Below are 1671 nucleotides of genomic sequence, written 5' to 3' on the forward strand. Positions count from 1 at the left end.
AAAAGAGAAAATGAGAGAAAGCTTTAATGGATATAATCTAAATTGAATCTAATCAACACCTGGAGAGAGGAAAGGATTATTGTTAATGGTGGATGAGGTGTGTAGCAGATGGTTAGATGACTGGTTGCATTCAGGTAACAGATGTACAAAACACACAGTTATTTCACATTTCAAGTCTGGGTGTGAATGTTTAACTGCACCTGCAAAAACATCTAGAAGATGGTGCACCAAATGGTATGAGGCACGTAGAACCAACTGTTCATCAGAAATAAAGAGGTGACATCATCTGCTGGGCCTCCAGCCCATAAAGTGGATTTAGCATTTGTCTAACATTTAATCTGAACATAATGGAAGCTGTATTTAGAGACATTAGAATAACTAAATGAGATTGGCCCTGAGATGCTGGAGGCTGGAAAGGGACGGTGGTTCCCACTTTCAAAAAATGTGACCAGAAAGTGTTTTGGGGATCACACTACTTAACCTCTTAGCAATGGCTGATGCCAGGGTGCTGGGAGTCTATATGTGTACATCCAGTCTATACGTGTACATCCAGTCTATATGTGCACATCCAGTATACATGTGTACATCCAGTCTATATGTGCTTTGTGGAGAAGGGTTATGATGGCGTCTCTTGGGGCACCTTGCTACAGGAGTAAAGGTTACCGGGGGCCATTGCAGGCCATTCATTCCTTATATAATAGCTGTAATATCTGTGTTGGCATTCTGTTTGTGATATGAACAAGGGGAGACGAAGGTGCAGACTGGGGGAGGAGTGTGTCCAGTTTGGGGACCTTGTGATTGCTTCTGTGTGTTTGCAGATGATGTGGCTCTGTTAGCTTCAACACACCAGGATTTGCATTGTAAGGAGCCAGCTGACGAGGTTTGGCCACTGGAATAATAACACTTTTGCAATGTTTAATTATAACCAATTAATAAACTAATCTTTTAAAAATGAATCCATTTGCACTCACTCATCCATTATACAACTTGAAGTAAAAAAAATGAATAATTAAAAAGATTTAATTTTCTAATTCTCTTTTCTTTCTCCTTACAGAGCAGTAGATCTGTGGCTCCAACTCTTTCAATTGAAGTGATGACAACATGGTGATACAAAGTGAAAATCTAGAAGCAGGAAACAAATGAGCTGTTAGAGGGAATGTGACCAGCAAACAAATTAATAAATGGACTTTTTTTTAAATGAGATGTAAAATTCATTCACAAGTAATTAATCATTTAAAGACAGGCCAAGGAAATGTAACTAACTTGTTTTGTTTTATAATGTAAATAAGTACAAATTCTAACTTTTTTTTTTATAATTACACACATATTAATCTAAATGCTATAATTAGTATGGTGGCACACTGCAGACTTCTGATTAGTATTAATTCATGTTAACACAGTCATTTCCAAACTTTAAGCAACACAGCTCTTCAGGGGAACTATGCACCTGCAGATTTAACATTGATGGAAGTTAAACAAATGTTTTGCTCAGCTCAGTAAAAGGATGCAACTTGATTGGATAATATAGCAAACATCTATGGAAATATGTTGGGATATTCTAACACTGGAGTATGGTTGTGTAGACAGAAACATCATAAATCAATCAGCCAGCAGTAACTGACATGATTCTCTGGGTTGAAGTAAGGCAGGGTGAAGAGCCTGGGAGACCAC

The sequence above is a fragment of the Scomber scombrus genome, chromosome 11, assembly GCF_963691925.1.
Source record: "Scomber scombrus chromosome 11, fScoSco1.1, whole genome shotgun sequence".
Taxonomy (NCBI): Eukaryota; Metazoa; Chordata; class Actinopteri; order Scombriformes; family Scombridae; genus Scomber; species Scomber scombrus.